This window comes from Mesocricetus auratus, unplaced genomic scaffold (assembly GCF_017639785.1).
Source record: "Mesocricetus auratus isolate SY011 unplaced genomic scaffold, BCM_Maur_2.0 Super-Scaffold_100013, whole genome shotgun sequence".
NCBI classification, from domain to species: Eukaryota; Metazoa; Chordata; class Mammalia; order Rodentia; family Cricetidae; genus Mesocricetus; species Mesocricetus auratus.
In genome coordinates this window covers 3,679,765-3,692,931 of record NW_024429196.1, presented here as the reverse complement: position 1 = coordinate 3,692,931, position 13,167 = coordinate 3,679,765, and the positions used below count along the sequence as shown (strand labels likewise).

The window sequence follows — 13,167 nt, the reverse complement described above, 5'->3', positions numbered from 1 at the left end:
CAAGGTGCTGGGCTCAGCAACTCATCGTCTGCTTTGGTTCTCTCTGGGATCTTCCATGCTGGCCTTTGCGGTCCAGGTCTGTGGCTTGGTGCTGGAGCATTTTTTCCAGCATGTGTGAGGTCCGGTCATGGTTCTGTCTCCAGCCACTGTCTCTTTATTCAGCAAATCTTGGGCATTTCCCACTCTCATAACTGATGTCAACCACATCTCAAGGTGAACTTTTAAACTTCATGGATTTCACATTTTTTCCCCCAAAAGGAAAAAAAAATTAGGCTCAGTTCTATAGTGGTCTTGAACCTAGTAGGCATGCACTCTACCACTGGACCACATACCCCAAAGCCCTTTTCCTGTTTTTTTTTAATAACAAAGACGTTGTCGTTGGTCTCCTTCGGAGGATTGATTTGGACACAGTTACTTATAAGAAAATCTGTCAAGGGTGCTGAGAGGACTGAAGTTGTTCTGCTCCTTTTTTGTTGTTTGTTTGGGGTTGTGTGTTCATTAGTTTGCGGCAACTGTAGCCCAGCTGACCTCAAACTCATTATGTAGCCTAGAACTTCGAACTTCTGAATCTGCTGCCAGTACCTCCAGAACACTGGGATTCTGGGTATGGGCCAGTCAACACACCTGGATCTGTTCAGTGCTGAGGATCAGCCCCGGGGCTGTGTTCTTGCTTGGAAAGCCGTTCGACAGCTGCTTCTCCACCGCTAGAAGTCCTGTGGTGTTTTCTCTGGGACATCATAGCAGCTCCTGGACACGGAGTACAGTGGCAAAGTAGAGGTTGCTGTGTGTGCAGGCACACTCGGCTGCCACGGAGCTGTCCTGGCCACACTGAAGAAAGGATGATCACTCTCTAGTTAGGCGTGGTTCAGCACCCCTTCCTCAGTCCTCAGGTGGTGCGGGCTCGCAAATGAGCAGGAACCACTCAGCACAGTACCGTCAGCACTGTACCTCCTGATGGGTGCTTGTTAAAGATTAACTTTTACTGCTCCTCTGTAATTGGTCAGTCCTGCTGTAGCTCATTCCTGGTGAAGGAAGTTGGTGTGGTCTGACACAGCACTGTCCCCAAGTTCCTGCCGTGGGATCTTAGTGCCTCAGACAGGAGACTGCCTCTAAGAGGAACACCTTTCATTCCTCAACACAAATAAGCCCCTCTCCCGTGGCTCCTGCCAGCCATACTGTTAAGACGACTGCTGGCCTCATAATGAGTGGACTCCTCCCCAGTGGCTTTATGAAAGGGTGGTATGGACTCTGTCCTAGAAGCTTAGAGCAGAAGGGTCTAGCCCAGACTAGCAAGTCTGTCTAGTTTCAGAAAATGACTGAAGAGAGTGTGTGCCTCCGTGGGATTCCAGTGTTTGTATCATCCTCCTCAGTAATGAATACACTCAACTTCATTGCCTACTGTATATGCAACATACAATTGCCAAAGTAAATTTCCCAAAGCATTGTACACGTCACCCTTTGATGCCCTCTGGTCATGCTAGCAGTCCTGGAAGGTAGGGGTGCAAGGTAGAATCCCTCCCCAGCATTTAGCTTTGCACACCAGGCTCTGGGCATCGCTTTCCCCAGTCACAAGGCAAGACAGCCAGCGCTTCCTGCCATGCAGACAGTTCTGAATCAGAAGTTGGCTCCCGTTCCTGAGGTTAGGTAAACGTTGGCCACTGCTGCTGTTACTATATTCCTAATTCACTTTGTTTGCGAGACAGGATCTCAGTCCCATCAGCCCAGGAATAGCAGCAGTAGTCAGCTTACAGTGTTCAGGTTGTGAGGGGCTCGTTTTTAAGTAAAGAATTCCCAAAGTACAACTTGCAGCAACAGCGCATTCGTGGCACATCTTCCTGACCATGTTTGTGTCTCACTTGAGCAGGGAGAGGAGTTCTCACATGCTTACTGGGTTTCTTTTTTATCATGTGTTGGGGGCCAGTATCATCTATACCTCGCCTTGTGGGATGAGAGTCAAAATCAGTGCTGCCTCTAAACTCTTCCTCGTAGTTGCACAGGGAGAAAAGGTCAAACAAATGACTTTGCGTCATCAATGCACCAGCTCTGTTTATTTGCCCCCTGTCTTCCCTGTTACCCTCCTCCTTCCCTCCCTCCCTCCCTCCCTCCCTCCCTCCCTCCCTCCCTCCCTCCCTCCCTCGCCCTTTCTATCTGTCTCTTCCCCTCTCTCCCACTTTCTCTTTTGCAGTGGTTAGGATCAAACCCCAGGCTTTGTGCATGCCAGAAAGGCACTCTGTCAGTGGAGTTATATCCTCAGTCCACTTATATAAGTTTATTTATACTACCATCTACTGTGGCTCCACCTGTGATCTTAATATCTTTTACTCCCAGAGTCCTTTTCTTTGTAGACCCCTCAAAAACAAAAACAAAAACAAAACAAAACAAAAAAGCACTTTTAACCATACTTTTTATTGTAAGAGGAAAAATTTTAAAATTACTTTAGATTGAATTTTAAGATTTCATTTTTATTTTTATTCATGTGTGTGGGGGGGGGGTTATGCCAAGTGAATAGAGGGCATCTGTTCCCTGGGGATGGGATTACAGGTGGTTGTGACCTGGTGAGAACTAAACTCAGGCCTTCTGGAAGAGTAGTGAGCATTCTTAGCCAGCGAGCCGTCTCTCCAGCCCCTTATTTTGTCAGTTTAAGTTCCACAAGAAGTAATGTGTCTCTACGCAGCACTGTGTTTCCACGGAGCACAAGTAACTACTGAAAGGACTTTCTCTCCTGAGAAGCATCTCCATCCTTCCAGCTATGTGGGTGATGGACAGCAGATCACTGTGGAGAACGCTCAGCCAGGTCCTAGAAGGATGGGTGTGCTCTCTCACTCTCACCAGCCAGGGAAGACACAAACCACCACAGAAACAATGAGGAGAAAATGAAAAACATTTCTAAGTCTTACACTAAACGCCTTTGTCAGTCCTTGGCAGCACTGGCTATTTATAGAGAGATTAGTTGTCAAGGACTGTAGGTGCTACCTGAAAGGTGGTATGACCTGAAAGGTGAGACCATGTAGAGAGAAGTTGCAGAGAAGGGCTGTCCTCTTTGAAGCATGTATGAAACAGAGCATGCCTCGTCTTCTGTCTTCAAGGCAGTATTTCTGTGGCTGCAGCACAGACCCAAATAACCACTTTGTCAAGCCTGGGTGAGAGATTGGTTGTCCAGCCCCCTTTATATTCAACCATCTTGAATACATATTTTATTACCATAATTTTGTTATTGATATCATTTGATTTTTTTTAAGACAGGGTCACCTGTAGTGCAGAGTAGCAGAGAATTTGCTATGAAGCTCTTGAGGACCTTGAACTTCTGATCCTCCTATCTCCACTTCCCAAGTACTGGGATTATGAGTATGCACTCCTCTGCCTGGTTATATGTAGTGCTAGGCAAGCACTCTATCAACCAAGCTGTATTCCCAGCCCATATTCTGTTACTTTTGAGTTGAAGTAAAATATGTAGAGTATAATGTTTACTAGCTTGACCATTTTGGTGTACAGTTCAGTGGGCATTACATCATGCACCTTCCACTCCCAGAGCTCCATCATCCTGCACAATGGCATTATAAACCATGGATCCTGAGTGTTCTTCCCTCCCACCTGCTCTGTGACTCTGCCCCTCTAAGTCACAGGACGTCATGTGGTATGATGTCCCCAGGATTTTATCTATATTTACTGTGTATCAGAATTCCCCTCCTTTCAAGTCTGAGTAGTATTCCATAGCATGTGCTCACTCCTTTGTTAACAGTTCATCTGTCTCTTTGCACTCTGCTGCTCTGGATGCTGCTGCTGTAAATGTATGTCTGTCCCTGTGTTTCCGTCCTCGGTGACATCATACCATTTCAGCTCTAGCCATGTCCTCGGCATTCTCAGGAGTAAGACTAGAGAAGGGGATGAAGCTAAGTCAGCCTTCTAAAGCCCTTTAGTCTCAATCAGACAGAGGAACTTTTTTGGGGGGGTGAATATCAAAGATTTACCAGAGTCCTTTGACTCTTACATCCTTATAGTTTGTAAATGATTGCACAGCTTGACCTCGTTTACCTTACACAGCAAGTGGTTCTAGACCCCTGGCTTTGTCCTGCTAGTGGTTTGTGTCATTAGCTGCTGTTTCGTTGTCAGTACAGAGAAGTATAGCTACTGAAATCTGTAAGTAATGCTGACCATGCCACCAAACAACCTATGATATGCAAGAGACTTCAAGAGTGCAAAGGTCACCCATGTGTCTTCCTGGTCTAGAGAGGACTTGTAATTACACCGCTACAATAGTGTGCCTCACACTTGGTGATCTCCAAGGCTATCTCTCAGAAGCCGATTCCAGGGATACTGTGCACTGAGGAATCACAAGCTATGCATTTTGGTAGATGCCCAAGGAGCTTAATTTTATTAAGATATGTACTTTACAGTATAGTCAGTTTAACACTGACACAGTATTATTTTGGAACTGTGGAAGATAGCCAGATAATTAAAGCACAGGGGACCTGAGTTTGATCCCAAAACCTGTACTTAAAAAACATACCAAAAGCTAAGCACTGTAGTTACTCACACTTGAGCTTGTAATCTCAGCACTACAAAGGCAGGAACTTGCAGGACTAACTGACCAGCCAGTTTAGCCTAATCCATTAAGTTCCAGGCCAGTGAGAGACCCTGTCTAAAAAAAAATCAAAATCAAGATGGATATCACCATAGTAAGGACACCATAACACTTACCTCTGGACTCAACATATATCCACCAGAACTAACATACTCACTTTCCTGTCTCTCTCTCTCTCTCTCTCACCTGGCATCTGTGAACCCATAGCATACATAGGATTAAGATGAGAGGAATTACAGTCAGATACACAAATTCTCGTTTAAAGACTTACTGAACTGTGAATTTCACACACTATTTATAGGCAGGGCATGTGGGTGGGAGAAGGGACAGTTAATACCTGTCTTTATTCTGACCCCTTGTGACTTCAACCCTGAACCCTGCCAGGACTAGGATCTTCACTAGCAGCTGCATCCTTAACCAATGAGTCAAGACACCTTGTGCTGTGCACCCTGGGAGGTGAAGCCTCAGCATGGAACAGTGGGGGATCTTGGCTGAAAGAGTGCCACTGTTGGCATTTGGTGTCACCCTTCAGTTTCTGTTGATGCTAAATATCTAGCATCCTAGAGTGCTACAAGGACAGCTTACAAGCGAATGCATAGTTATGGATCCTCTGTTCCTTGAGAGGATGGTATGCTGGGGAGACACTGGTGCTCTGTCCCTGCTGACTTCTGTGGGTTCTCAGAAGGAAGCATGGCCTCTGATCCTTGCTTATTTGCTCTTTGAACAGTCTATCAGCCCTTTCAAGTCTGATCTGATATGCAAATCAACCTAAAGATAAACTGTGATCATATACACCTCTTAATTTACTGTGCAGGGAGCATCCTGGAAGAAGTGTGAATCAACAAAAATTTGTTTCCTATCATCGACAGAAAAAAGTGTTGACTGATGTGGAACTTTGCAGATAATGAGATCTTTAGGGAAGTTTCTGTTTTCTAAGTTCCAGAAGATAAGCCAGAAAGTCCAAGGTGTTTTGTTTGCTTGTTTTTGTTTTTGAAACTTCAGCAACCCCTATTATTTTTCTTGGTGACTTTTGTAAACATTCAAGGTGGGAAAGAATTGGTGGAGGGCATTCCAGCCCCTGTAACTAATGTGCCCATGTGAGTCAGTAGGAAGGTCAATGATGCTGCCTCCAAGTGTGAATTTAGTTGAGGGTGAGTATTCTCAACTCAACAGCAATTGTCTCCATATTGTGAGCTTTTGTTACTGTTGGTATTTTCAATGTGGTACTTATTCAAGTATTGGCTAGGCAGATGGTAGTGGGACTCTGTTCCATTAGAATGATGTACAGTCTTCCATCACTCGTGTGTGTGTGTGTGTGTGTGTGTGTGTGTGTGTGTGTGTGTGTGTGTGTGTGCTCATGACTGGGCATGCCTGTGCTATGAGCACTAGTCCTTGGGGAGGAGAAATTCAGGTTAGATTCATTTCCATCCTTATCCCAGTATCCAAAGTGGGATGTCTTCAACAATAGGGTTTTATCTTTAGATTCTGGAGGCAACCAAGGGCAATGTCAACAGCTGCTGTAAAGGGTGAATGGAAAAAGAGGGGATACCTTTAACTGGGAGAAGAGATGGAAGAAGGAGAGATGACTAACACTAAAATCTGTAAGAAAGCATTATTTTATAAACTTCTTAAAAGTGCATAGAATACGTGTGTGTGGGGGGGCTTACATGGAGTTCTGTCACATGGGTGATAATGCTACTCCCAAAATCCATAGACTGGTAAAACCCCTAGAGCCAGGTATGTAAAACCTTTCTTTGAATTGTTGGTCAGGGGAGTCCAAGAGACTCCTAAAACAATATTCTATTTCTCTTGGGGTTGGGGTGGGGGTAAGGCTGCCTGAGGGCACTTGCTGTACTGTTCTGAGGCTGAAGGATAACCATGGAAACCAGATGCAGGGTGTGATTATTTGCCTCTGACCTGGCAAAGTGTTGGGTTTGACAAAAGACGCTTAATAGAAACACTCAAATTGACCCTTCTCATCACTCGGCTGCTTCGAACTCAATCAGGCCCTCATTATTATCAGCGTGATGTGAGCAAAGGCAGCCGTGATCGTAGTTTTTCATAATCACTCCTTGAGCCAAATGTAATTTGCAATTTGTGGTATTGTATTATGAAACAATAATGCATTAAAATGAACAGACCACGAATTAGGAGCATGGCAGTGCAAAAGGACCCCGGGAAGGAACCAGAAGGGAGAGGCACCCTCGGAATCACTCTGAGTGGACGTGACTGGTGTCTTTGCAAAGGAAAGCATTTAGCAAAATCACGTTCCTGCTTTGTTTTCCTGTGTGTAAGTGTGTGGGAAAGTGTATGAATGTGTATGGCCTGTACACATTATCATAAAGTTGGTGTTCTTAGAGGAGAAACAAACTGTAATTTGCATCTCATTTGCATTTAGATGGTAAGGGTTATGGGGTTGGTGTGGCTTGATTACTAGGGTGGATATGATATTAAAAAAATAAGGTATAACAAGACTTATAAACATCTGGTGTGGAGCAGCAATTACTAATTGACCTCTTTTTTATAATAAGTCCAGAGACCATGGCTTGTGTTCTGGGAGCTGATGGCTAGGCTTCAGCCTTGTGATCAACATGGACCTCATCCACCCCATGTCTTCAGACCAGCCCTATATACAGGTCACCTGTGATGTTGGAGTTGTTGATGCATTTGTCTCATGTCTGGAAGGTTTATCTTCTGTGCCTTGTCCCCACTTACATCTTTGTGCCTATACCCCAGCTTTTATGTATTGTGTGTGTGTGTGTTTTCCCCTTCAAGATCGTTTTTATTCTTAGGTCAAAATTGATTCTGTGATGACTTCCCTTCCCTCTACCCCTATCATTTTCAGATTTCCTATTGTAGCTTTAATATTTCCTTGCTCCACATGCATCTGGGGTTTCTGATGCATCAGGTTCCTGAGCGTATCAGTGCAGCCTTGATGGTTAACAGCTGCGGCAGGATGGAGTGCACTCACAGGAACATGTAGCAGGACTTTGGAAAAGGAAATGACTTCCATCAAGGGCACATTGTACATCTAAGGCTATGATAGGTTGGTTACACAGAAGCTGGGTTTTTTTTCTTTTAAAGAAAGTCACTTATTTTTCCCTACATGCCAAGCAACACACATTTAGTTTATTAAACCAATCAGGCTAGGGCTGATGAGAACTGTACACAATCAAAAATAATGGTACTAGAGTTCGTGAATTTGCTCATAAAGAGCACCCCTGCTACCCTCCATCACTGGGGAAGCCACACCCATCTTACAGAAGCATTGTCAAGTTGTCTCCTGCCCTTTCTCCCTGCCCCTCTTCTCATCATTGTTGATTACTGACGCCTCTCCCCCTCTAAATGGGAGCTTTCTGCTTTCCATAATCAGCCCCCTCTTCCTTGATTTCCCCCATCATTTCCACAATCTACTGCTGAGCAAATCAGCCACTTTCATAGTAGCGATTTCTCAAAATGTCACAAAACTGAACAATCGTGACAAGGACAGATTACAAATGACCCCCCTCCCTCCTTTATAAAATCATCTGGGCTACAGGAAGTATGGATGGAAACCTTGAACACTCTGTTTCCAATGAGTTTGTCCTCCTCAGTCCTTGAAGCTGCCCCCTCTTGGTTGGGCTGATCTTTGCCAAACCTTGGGCAGTGTTTGCATATGCCAGACTGAACTTTTGACATTTGGTGTGCCATTGAAAATAGAAATGTTTGTAGTGCCCTATGTGTGGCTATGTGCAGTTTTTATACTTCTCTCCAGTGCATGGGGCAATTCTTGACCTGGCCCTCAAACTCCTACTCTTCATAGTCAAGTTCTTTTCGGGACCTCTGTCCCATAGGTCACAGTGCTATAAACAGTACAGGATTATCACATGTGGAGTGTGTGTAATACTAGTAAATATAAGTGTTTTATGCATGTTAGTGTGTATGTGCATGTGTGCGTTTGTGTGTAAGGAAGGATACATATATGTGTGGACATCAAATGTCTACTATATCATGCTCTATTTTTGGAACAAGGTCTCTCACAAGAATTGGGGCTTGACAATTTTTCTAGAATGGCTGACTGACAAGCCATGGGAAGGTTCCTGTCTCTGCCTCCTCAGCTCTGGAATTACAGTTGCAGACAAGGATTTTTGTGAGTGTTCTAGGGCTTGAACTAAGGCCATATAATGCTTGCACGGGAAGCAATTTACCCATGAAGTTATCTTCTCTACCTTTTCTCATGTGTTTTAGCAAGGAACAAATCAGTCATCTGCTCTGTACATAACAGCATGGAGACTGTCTTTGCTTCCTCAAGCACTGTGTGTGGATTGAGTTGAGAGTGCATTGGGTGGGTACTTGGGTGGTGGTGTTTGCTTGCTGTCAATAGATTCCCCTAGGCTCCCTGCCCAGGGTCTCACCTGTGGGAAAACAGCACCTCCCTCATAAGTTGATGTGGGAACCATGGAGAGAAAGTACAGTGTAAGCACTCAGTAAATTCCAGTTAGATGTAATTACATCGTAAAATAAGCATCATCAGGGCTAATTGTGTGTCCCACTTAGGAAGTACACGGAGTGAACCTCCAACAGATGCTAGATTTTATTTTCTTCGGAATGTCCAAGTTTAGCTACCCCCTTCTACACACACACACACACACACAAACACACATGTGCATGCATGAGCACACACACACACACACACACACACACACACACACACCCTAGATATCTTTAAATAACCTTGAGGTTGTCTACTGTCTAGTCCCAGCCTGCAAGGTGACTTTGGACAGCTCCCAGGGGCTCCGGGGCCTTAGTTTCTTATTCTGTCAGGTGATGACTGGACTGGAAGACGAATCTTTTGATTTCCAGAAACCAGTGAACATCTATCTGTCTGCTGTGGATAAGAATGCAAAAAAAAAAATAATCTTCAAAGATGTATAGCTAGAGTTTTACTTTGTTTTGTTTTCTTCATATGATATCTAGAGAGGTTAGATACTTAATCTTATGGCAACTTGGTAGGCTGTGTTTTGTTGATATTCATGGGAGACCTGCCCTTTCCTAAATATAAATGGAGGAGGAGTGGATTGGGAAATGCAAACATAAAGGGGGGGGCTGGAGGGAGGGACCAGGAGGAGAGGAGTAGGGAGAAACTGTGACTGGGATATAAGCTAAATAAATAAATTTACATATTTAAAATATAGAGACGTTAGAATTTTAAACAAAAGTAAGTTTACAATTGTCTTCAAGACTGCAAGGGCATGTCAGTTACTTTTCTCGTTTCCATGACACCATGCCTGGCAGCAGCAGTTTAAGGAAGGACTTACTGTGGTTCACAGTCTACCATGGCAGGTAAGGCATGGTGGCAGGACTGGGAGGCAGTTTGTCACATTGCATTTGTAGGTATTTCACACTGACACCCTAATGAAGTAATAAACTAAAGGATGTTGATACATGTAGAGTGTAGAAAAATACATTAATACCACCAGAATCAACTTGAAGTGGTTTTTTGGAAGCAACTTAGGGTCAAACAGCTCTGGGGATCATGACCTCAGCAGCTCTAGGCCAATGATGGTGGAAGCCAGTTTGTTTTGATGTGGTAAGCATGTACTCTGCATCACTTGGGGACTAGGCAGGGGTTGTAATTTGCTGTGTGTAGTATTCAGCTGGCTCACTGGGCAGCTGATATACCTGAAGGGTCTTCAGAGTCAATAGCAGCATTGTCACTGCCAGCAGTGTCCAAAGTCAGCATACATTGCTGGCTTGCAGCCAGCAAAAACAAATGAGAGGTTCCAGAAGGCAAAAATGAGTTCTCAGACAGAGGAAATGATAGGATGAATCACACAAGGTCAAGGGTCTGAAAATGATGAGCAGGATACAGGACCAGGACTTCTAGTGCTTTGCAGTGATGCCTGGTTGGAGTTGCTTGTCTCTGGGAGCTGAGGCCAAACTCATATTTGATTTAGTTAAGATCTTTTCTTACAGCCATACAGTATCATTTATTCTAACCTACATATTTCCTGAGGTAAATAGTCAGACACACATCATGGCAAAGTCCTCCTGTGTCACAAAAGCCTGGTAATTAGCAGTGAACTATTAGACTTCAATGACATTTCACTCTTTTTTTTAAAGAAAATATTATTTTAAGACCTATTCTTTCAAAGACTATAAAATAATCGGTTCTGAAGATACTATTTATATACATGGCAGCATGTTTTTACAACCTTCTTTTTACTGTATCATGTTTTAAAACACTGTTTGAGGGGAAGCCCTCTCGTCACAACCAATGGTTTTTTTTTATTTTATCTAGAACAGTGCGCAGTGTTATCATTCAGCATGATTTTTCTAAAGACTTCTAAATTTAGTAGCAGTAGAACTATCACAGTTTAAATAGCAAGCTATTTCAGCAGTATTTATACTGCTTCACTGGAAATGAGAACGATGGTTTAATATCCAGGAAAACGTAGCAGGCATTAATTGTTAGTGATTGTTCTCGCATAGGAACGACAGTTCCTGCATCCGTTTGGGGGTTCTTTTACTAGCTTTTAGCTTTTCTCATGACCAAAGGCATGCCTTACCCCACCTGTTTCCCATAACCACTCTCAAATGACCTGGCTTGCGTGGTGGAACTTGGATGCATTGTGCAGCTGATGTGAGATCAGTGTGCCATTGGAAAGTGGCCACTTGTCAGTCACTCCTCCCTGGGTTATGAAGAAGAATGTAAACACAGTTGAGTCTTCCCAACTTGTTAGTTCAGTCGTAGAATATTTGTGTAGCACACATAAGACCTGGGTTCAAAACCATCAGTCAATCTCAGTTTTCTTCAATAGATTACTCAATGCACAGACGTACATTATCTTCTCAGTGAGAGTAACTCGAATCACTGTGACATCAGTGTGTCATTTGAGGGACATTTACAAACTGAAAGCTAAATGGCTATAATCATTTACCTTTATAGCTATCTATTATAAGTAAATACAATATGCTTCTGTAAATAAGTAAATACAAGATGTATTTGTTTGTTTGTGGATGATGGTCAAAGGACAACCTCAGGTGACATTCAGCCACCATAGATTGCCCCTCCCCGCCTTGTGTGTGTCACTGAATAGTAGCCTATCTTCCAAATCTTAGAGGCAGCAATGATTTCCTGCATGCTTGTGGCTTTCCCATCTGCGAATCCTATGGTTTCTGCCTCCTGCCTTCTGTAACACCCCCATACACCTGACTTCTTCCACATCTCTGAGAGTCCCCCTTCAAGGACTCAGTTTCTTACGCTTTAGCTGCTATTATCAGATACCACCCGGTGTCACACCTGGGTTTGTGGCCCCTGTGGTTTCTCAAGGAAAATCATCGTACCTTCCGTCAGGTTCCATGTGCTAGCTCTTTCCTCATGTTTTCCTTTATTTGAGAAGATATTTTACACATTCCAAGCTAGCCTGATAGTTAGCATGATCTTGAACTTCTGTTCTTTCTGCTGATGCCTCCCAAGTGCTGAGGTTACAGGTGTGTGCCACCATGCTTAATTAATGGGGTGCTGGGGTTACCAACCTGAGCTCCAGTCTCAGCCTGTATTGCTGACTCCCCAGTGTGGCTGGCCCCCACATGACTCACTGGCCTGTGCCCGATGTCACCTTCTTAGGGAAGCCATCTTTAATTCTCTAAAATAAAATCTCTGGCCCACTTTGTCCTTCTTCTCACATGACCCTCTGTGCTCCCTTGCCCAGCACATCATGCTGTCACCTAAATATATGCTGTAATCGAGGCTCCATGATGCCACAGTGACATGGCGTGTTTTCTGTACTGTGTGTAGCTCTGTACTATAGACAAGTCAGCTCTTATGCAAGCAGATGCCTGGTAGCTTTGGTGAATGATTGAACATGATGCTTAAGATGGTATTTTCCTAGGATGCATGTTTTCTATTTGGTAGACTCATTCATTCTATAAAGTTTAACTTTATAAAGCTTAACTCCCAGACTTTGTGTGTGTGTGTGTGTGTGTGTGTGTGTGTGTGTGTGTGTGTATTAGTTTTAAAGTCCCAGCACATGTTTTATCCTCTGTGAAAAGTGGGCTGATTCTAGTTTAATCAAGTTCATGAAGACTTATTTTTCTCCTTCCCTTTCTTTTGCTTCCGTCCTTTTCCAGTTGCAGTTACTATAAGATCAACTGTCAAAGACAGATTTACTTTATAGAATTAACTTGTAGCTAGGTTTGATTTTTTTCACTTCAGAATATATAATTTAAATGAACAGTGGTGATAATATGTGACTTTTTCTGGCATAATAGGGTGATGATGATGTTTATAAACCCTTTGGCAAGCACAGTGTACCTTAACTGCTGTCTGAGATCTATACTCGATACTTCATGTGTGACCGCGTGTTTAAAATGGGGTTTATATTAATAAGAAATGACCTGTGCCACTAACCAACCCATGACTCGAAATCTTTTTCTCTTTTATCTGTCAACTGTACCAGGCTTTACTCTTCTCATTTTGATGTGGATTTGTCTCTGTCAGCCTCATTCCTGGTCTCTTTGCCAGGCAGGACTCATAGGCTGGCTCTGTTGTCACCAGCAACCTCGAAGGCTCCCTAATCCCTGAGTAAAGCCACGTCCCTTTG

General features: G+C 43.6%; 1 protein-coding gene across 13 annotated transcripts in view; it reads left to right on the top strand.

Moving 5' to 3' along the window:
* The window catches only part of Pard3 (par-3 family cell polarity regulator), a 531,306-nt gene that overhangs the window by 371,462 nt on the left and 146,677 nt on the right, over positions 1-13,167 (top strand). The window lies entirely within an intron of this gene.